We start from the raw sequence: 6,940 nt of genomic DNA on the forward strand, positions 1-6,940 counted from the left end.
TCCTAGATGCAGGTGGGATGGGGAGGCAATAATGAATGTAAGACTAGATATCTCGTTTCCTGCTGCCAGCTGTAGGGAATATATATCTGTTTTTGCAATATGTCTCCTTCCTATACCGTATGCCTGCACTGTGTTTTGTTGTTTTGTGCTGAAAATAAGTAAAAAGATGCAGCCTCTCTAAATGCTCCCTAGCACCTGCTTTCTAAAAGCCATGACTCGCTCCCTACAGCATTGTTTAACCAGGCAGGCTCCAGGCTCACGCCTCTGTTCAACCAGGGAATCGCTTATTCGCATCTTGCATATAGTCATCCAGACTCTTCCCAGTATCGGAGATCCTTCTGTTGCCAGGTGATATTGGCACCTTTCCCTCCCCTTTCAAGGTTCTAGCACTGCCACCTAATTTGGCCAGCAGAAGAATGCATGTTGTACTCACCCACCCTTCAGATGACACATACACCTGGCCTTGCGTTGCACTCAGCATTCACTCTGGAAGGAGAAACACTTGCTCCCTCAATTTCTAGGTCTTGGTTGAGACCACTGGAACATACACATGCCCTTACTAGACAAATTCTTGTTAGGAACATTAGCATCATTATTAGCCTGAATTACTACTAGGGAAAGAAGGGGTGACCATGGCACTCTGTTAAAGATGCCAGCCTTTAATTGTCTTCGGCCCAGGAATCTATCTTGGTGATGAATGCGAGCTAGGTTTTTTTTCTCTTCTGCTGCAAATAAAGAGAACAGTTGGTCTAGCTGGACCCCACCTGGGGACCTAAGGTTTCAAGTAACAAGCTTCCAACGTTGCCCACCATCAGGCTGAACTAGACCAGTGTTGGGGGGACAAGCTTTGTACATCAGGCCAGCCCAGTGCCTGAGGCGGTTCTTTAGGTTCATGGTTTGTCGGAACACAGAGATACTGATGCAACATACAGCTCCCATTCTTAATTAAGACTAACCATGACTAGTCTCCGATGATTGGGCCGTCCCTGTTGTCAGAAGTGTTGCCTCATCCTGCTTCGATTGAGGTGCTGGCAGACCACGACCACACTCACATGGATCTTTTGCATGTTCTATGTGGATTGTGCTCTCAAGTTGTGCGGGTTGTGTCTACCAGGTTGCAGGCACATAGAATGGGGGTGAGGTGGTGGCACCTGTTGCTTACAGTAATTGCAATTGCTCTTGTGGTTTTTCATAAACCAACAACAAAACTCCCTACCAGTCACCACTGATAACAGATCTGAATACCATGATCCATTATTGAGATCACTATATACCTACTGAATTAAGGATGCTGGTGAGGAATCTATAAGGGGATTAGGCCCACCCATATTCACTGGTAAAAACTCAAAGTTAAATATTGACATTCCGTCATAAGTCACTTACTCTTAGGTCCTTGTGGCTTCTCACGTGCAGATACCGGAACTTAAGCCTAGTCTCTTGTTCTTGATTTAGGGCCTCATTTTGAACTCTGAGAACAAGCTACTCCGTTACAACGGTGACGGAGATCCTGTCCGCTGAAATCTAAATCCCATTCTATCATATGGGATTAAGAGTTTGGCGGACGGGAAATCCATCACTGTTGTGACGGAGTAACCCGTCTACCGAGTTAGGCCCTTGGTCTTGTGCTGCACTGTTCAAGCTTCCCAATCCCTGGTCTCCCCTGCTTTTCTAGGTTTTTAACATCTCTCCCCTAGAAGGCGTAGGAGCAGCAACGTCGGTTAGTAGAACAGCACGTGTGTGAAATAGAGAGCATCCACTACTCTCTGCCTTCGCCTTTCTTGGGTGAAATGGGTACCAGGATTCCTTGAAAGGGGCTTGCTAACAAAATCTCTCATCAATCTGACAGTTTTGGGAGCAAGTACCCAACCAAGATGATGTAGTTGCTGCAGGGGTGTTTGCACCCCCTTTCATATTGCTGCTGGACATGGGCAGTAGCCTTGCAGGCTTGCCCCCTTAATATCCTGACTGAATATTTAATCACCTGGATCCAGGCCACTCCACTACAGTCAGAAAGGTGGGGGACGAGGTGTACCTAGGAGAACATCCTCCTCTGGCCTCCTCCAGGTAGCCTTCTGGTTTCACCTGTCCAGCTAATGGTCTATTGCTGATACTGTCTGCAGTCCCTCCTCTTCTGGACATGCCTAAATCCACAGCCTAATTGGGACCAACATTAGCATCTACACAGAGATGCCTACTCTTGTAGCAATGAACCATATCTGAGATCTGGCCACGGTATGCAGGCGACTATTCCCTCTGTATGGATGGAGCTTTACATAACGATCACTAGACTGAGTAGGTGGATATAGACAGACGTTGTGGGGCACACTGTGAACATAAGCAGGACCAGTTTCCTTTTTTTTTTTTATAAACACTTTTATTGGCGTTTGAACAAGATCACAGGACATCAAAACATGCCATATCCAAACCAGCAAACATGTACAAACAGTGTGAAATAAAGTTCAGCAAGAATAATAAGATAGCTTTCAGTATATAAAGGGATTTTTTTCTAGAGGGGTCACCGGGTTTCGATTTATCCTTATAAAGTCAGCCGAACCAGGGAGTGTTCATTCCAATTGTGCTTATTTGGTTCACTATGGAGAATCCTAGAATTTGTTGATGTTGTCAGATATATGGTCCTTCTCCTGGTCTTGGTGTTCCTTCCCGCTGTTACTGGTTCTTTGTTCTTTGTCCCCATAGGTCGTCAGGGTCTCACAATGATCCGGCCCTCAGGCGGAGAGAGGGAGGAGGGATAAAACAACAACAGGCCATGGTCAGGTAAGAGTTTTAAGCTTTAGTATTTGCATGTGATAAAGAAATTGTGACTCACAAAAGGGACTCCTTCACAACCATTTCCTCTATGTGTACTACGTGCTGCAGCGGGAACCTTGGTGTGGGGATTGGGGATTTCCCCCCTTATTTGTGGCTATATTATATGTTTTTCTCTTGTAATTAACCGTGCTAGCGCTGTGACTCGTGTGCCCCAGGTCTTCCCGCCACCTTCCTTCCTGACCTCTTTCTCCCCAGCCCCGCTGCTATTCCCACCCGTCTTAATACCGGCGTGAAACGACTGCGCAAGTGGTCACGTACCTAGGGTGACCAGAATTTGAGGAGCAAAAACCGGGACAGGTCAGACATAAAGGAAGGACTAACGACTTTACACTCACTTTTATATCTGGCATGTCCCTTTTTGCGTAGCTTTGTGAATGTGTGCCTATACATGTGTGTATTTATATATATACAAACATATACATACACATTTACAAGACTACACATAAAATTAGCTGTGGCTTGACCTCCCACCTTGCATCTGATGAAGCAGAAATGAAGGTTTTACATTTATTAGCGCTTAAACGTAGTGTTGAAATAATCATGTGTGACTTTAACCGAACTAATAAAGATTGTACGGGGACAAAATGTGCCCTTAGAGTAGTTTGCCAACATTTATAAGCGTGCTTTATATAACGTCATGTATTAGAATTGCACTAATCTGACATAATCGTAAACGTGTGCTATGATTTGCTTGTTTGAAATGTTTTAGCTTAGCATAACTTTAGTGGAGGCTTTGGCCTAGTTGCCTGGTCTCACGGTTTAGATGCTCGTATTTTTCCAATGTACTAATAAACGTGTATTTTTGCTTGAAGCTGTACTTTTCCACTGGGATCGTTCACATGCTTATCTTAAAGTTTTGTGCCAGCTTGGCATTTTTCTCTTTGCTCCAAGGTCGATCTGCAGGTGCGGACAATGGAAGCTCTGAAAGTGAGTTAATTGGTATAAAATGTTGCAACTTGCGTACCCATCTCCAAGGATAATGTATGCTTAAGTAAAAGCTTGAGAACTGTCGTTTCTGATTGGACAATTTGAAGCTAACCTATGAACCCTCCAATGGAAGACCCTACTGGATTTGAACTGTTGTCTATAAAAACCAGGTGCACGAGAAGAAAGTAGCCATTTGCAGCCATTATTGCCATTACCAGCTCGATACCCGCCATTTTGCAGGACACTGTAGCTATTATGGCCCACCTTGCTGCGACGCCATTTTGAAAGAGACTTTGATGCTTTCTCTAATCGAGAGAAACTTTAAATGATTCTTGCCCTAGAGACTTTAACTTTGATCCCTTGCATGAAGTAGTAGTTCTATTTTGCCGCCGTGAGGCAATTGCCCCGTCCACCCCTGCCCCTTTGCCCCATCCCATGCTGATCGAAACGGTACCCATGCTGATCGAGAAACGGTACCTGTGAGACGAAGACTTCCTTGTATGCTGATCGTAATTGGTAAATATGAAAGGAAAATTGTAAAATTGCATTGTGTTTCTTTTAGGTAACCAACTGCTGATTTTTTTTTGACAAGATCCCTAGTTAGGAGTTTTCTAAATTAATGTTGCTAAATTGTTTTTGCATGAAGTCCCACATGCCGATGCTAATTAGAGGTTAGATGAGGATTCCTTTTGTTGCACAATGCAATTTGAGACCTTGTTATGCTGACTAATGTATGCAATTAGCTCATTACAGATTATACTATTAGTGATTTGCATTGCTATTATCGAATGCCTTGTTATTCAAATGCTGCATAGATTGCATCTGTTTCGTCGTCATGGACAGCTATTAATGTTCATTTATATTTATCATTTGGTGTTGAGACACATCTATATTGTGCTAGCTTTGTTAATATAGGGAAATAAATTCACTAACTTTGAATAAACTGGTGTGGTTATTCCTGACTGAAAGGTCAGGGTTCGCCGAAATGTATTCTGGATTAATTGTTAAGTGTTATGTTGATCAGGGTATTGCTTATGTTCGTTATTGATTATCGATTAGACTAAATTGACCGATATAGAGTAAGGAGAGTCCCACTTAGCCAAAAGATTCATCGGCCTAAAGAGCGTCCAAGTACAGGTAAATTATTAGTACGGAACGCTCTATCAGTAGATGGTAGCAGAGGACGGTTTCGCCTTTTGGGACCCCTCACTCTTAAAGTACATGGTGTTGAATTAACGGTTACGCCCTTTGAGACCCCACTCGAGAAGTTGAATTAGTTTTTTTTTGGATAAAACTGATTGACAGAATGATGATGGGCTAGGTCCACCGCGACTTTCCCGGGATCTCGGAGCTTGCGAATGAAGAGAATGGAGGTGTGGAATCGGCGTTGGCGGTACTAGTGATGGTATGAGTGAAGTTAGGGTTTTGCGCTTGCACAGCTTATTGCCGCAGATTGTGTGAAAAGGTTGCGAGGAATTTTTTTCTTTTTTTAGAGGATAGCGGAGGTGCGACTCCGAGTGTAGAAGTAGGGAAGTCGTCGAACTTCATAGAAATAGCGGAGGTGCGACTCCGTGGGTGAGAGTAGGGAAGTCGTCGAACTTCATGTGTATGTGGCGCTTCGTGCATAAAAAGGTCCACGTGGTTGGTGTTGTTGAGACGGGCCCTGCGAGGTCAAGAGACTCTGGAGTATGTTGTTTTATGTTGTGGTCTGGGCGGTTTAGTAGGTTGATCGGGCGTGGTCAACGAGTCGGTACGTGTGTTAAGGGAGTGAAAGAAACTTCGACTTCGGGCTTTGACAAAATTCTAAGTGCACTAGAATAGATCATTGACAAGTTGAGAGTAGGTCTGCGGGTCAGATTTGCTTGCGAACGTGGGGACCGAGAAAGATGGAATAACTGCCGAGGCTAGTGAAAAATCCCTAAGGTCCTGAAGCGATTGTGTTACCCTTCCTGTAGTAAACCGACAGATCTGTTTTATATTTTTGGTAGCTCGCGATACATACAAGAAGTTGTTACGAGAGGAGCTGAGTGAAGGAGGACTAGCCGCGAGGCTTTGTCAGCCGCAGTGTGTGTGAGTGTGACGTCACTAGGAGCCGCGCTGGGATAGGTTGGTTGCAGAGAAGGGTCGCGCACGGATTGGACGCAGTCCGTGGGGCTCGATTGGAAGGGGAAAGGCAAGCGAAGAGTATTCCGGGAATTAAAGTCACCTATTGATTACAAATTTTGTGAAATAAAAGGACGAGAAAATGAAATTTTTTAAAGCATTAAGGAGTGCGATGAAGGGGGAGTCTTACATTAAAGCGAGCGTAGGAGAGGAGACGCCACCCGAAGGTACACCAGCTTACATTGTAATGGAGGAAAAAGGGGTAGCTCCGTGCCTTTGGCTAAAGCAATGGCACAAGTTGACAGAGAAACATGGGAGCGTAGCGTTCCTGATCCATGGGACATTCAATATAAGGATCCTAGAAAATTTGAGATTCGCGATGTACGACATGAAGGTACCTCCAAGGCCAGCACAGTTTGAGGCTCTAGCAATTTGGGAACTGATGGCTAGACATCAAGCGCAAAATAAGTTCGAGACCAGGATAAGAAAGGTAGAAAAGACACTAGCGGACGCTAGGTGGGATAATGCACAGAAGGTGTGGAGGTCAGATGTATTGCAGGGAATAAAATTGTTTCCCGCAATTACTAAGGAAGAAGAGGAGACAGGTAAGAAAGCTACCTGTAAGACAAACAGGAGGTGTTCCAAGGATAGAGAGGACGAGGAAAAGTTGAGAAGGGAAGAGGAGTTAGAGGATGAGGAGTTAATCATGCAATTGCTGAACGACCGTCCACCACCTTATGCAGAGAGTGGACAAGGTCCAAGTACCAGTTCTGCCCCTCCGGCATCGGTACAGAACCGTGAAAGTCAGAGTTCAGGAGCATCATCGGGATCTAAGGACCCGAGTCTACTGTTCACCCCGCAGATACCGCAGGTTAGGAGAATATATCCAGATGTGCCCATGTTGAAACCAGCAGAAAATTATCAGCCGCAGGTTCCAAGGTACTACAGCAGTGACAACAGTACGGGGATGATTCTAGATCCAACCGCAATGGGAGGACAGAATGGTCACAACCCAACACTGGCACAAGCTGAATCAACTCAGTTTTTGATGCCTCAAAAGCAGATGCAGGGGGGAAACGCA

General features: G+C 44.8%; 1 long non-coding RNA gene across 1 annotated transcript in view; it reads left to right on the forward strand.

The window, feature by feature from the left end:
* Window positions 1-4,679, forward strand: part of LOC138303771 (uncharacterized) — a 46,020-nt gene extending 41,341 nt beyond the window's left edge. Inside the window, exons 3-4 of the long non-coding RNA XR_011205444.1 lie at window positions 2,698-2,775; window positions 3,695-4,679. This is a non-coding gene — a long non-coding RNA (uncharacterized lncRNA). The remainder of the gene's footprint in view (window positions 1-2,697; window positions 2,776-3,694) is intronic.
* Window positions 4,680-6,940: the final 2,261 nt, after the last annotated feature.

Source organism: Pleurodeles waltl, chromosome 7, assembly GCF_031143425.1.
Source record: "Pleurodeles waltl isolate 20211129_DDA chromosome 7, aPleWal1.hap1.20221129, whole genome shotgun sequence".
Classification (NCBI taxonomy): Eukaryota; Metazoa; Chordata; class Amphibia; order Caudata; family Salamandridae; genus Pleurodeles; species Pleurodeles waltl.